A 658-nucleotide genomic window follows, 5' to 3' on the forward strand; every position below is an offset into this window, starting at 1 on the left:
CCCATCTCTCCCCTCCCCCATTCCAAGACAGTATGTAAATTTATATAGGCTCAACATATACATTCATATTAAACCTATTTTCACATTAGTCTTGTTTTAAAGAAGAATTAGAACCAATAGAAGAAACCACAAAAAAAAAGAAATGAGACAGTGAGAGAAACAAAGAGAAAGAAACAGAGATAGAGTGAGAGACAGAAAGAGAGAGAGAGAATGAGTATAATATGCTTTAACCTGCCTTCAGACTCCACAGTTCTTTTTCCAGATGTAGACAGCATTTTCCATCATGAGTCTTTTGGAGTTCTCTTAGATTCTTGCTAAGAAGAGATAAGTCTATCAAAGTTAGCCATTGCATAATGTGACTATTACTGTGTACAATGTTTTCCTGGTTCTGCTCACTTCACTCCAGGTTTTTCTGAAGTCTACTGCTCATCATTTCTTGTAGCACCATAGTATTCTAATACATTCATGTACCGTAACTTGTGCGGCCATTTCACAACTGATGGCACCCCTCAATTTCCAATTCTTTGCCACCATNTCTGAAGTCTACTGCTCATCATTTCTTGTAGCACCATAGTATTCTAATACATTCATGTACCATAACTTGTGCGGCCATTTCACAACTGATGGCACCCCTCAATTTCCAATTCTTTGCCACCAC

Source organism: Vombatus ursinus, unplaced genomic scaffold (assembly GCF_900497805.2).
Source record: "Vombatus ursinus unplaced genomic scaffold, bare-nosed wombat genome assembly UNPS02014953.1, whole genome shotgun sequence".
NCBI classification, from domain to species: domain Eukaryota; kingdom Metazoa; phylum Chordata; class Mammalia; order Diprotodontia; family Vombatidae; genus Vombatus; species Vombatus ursinus.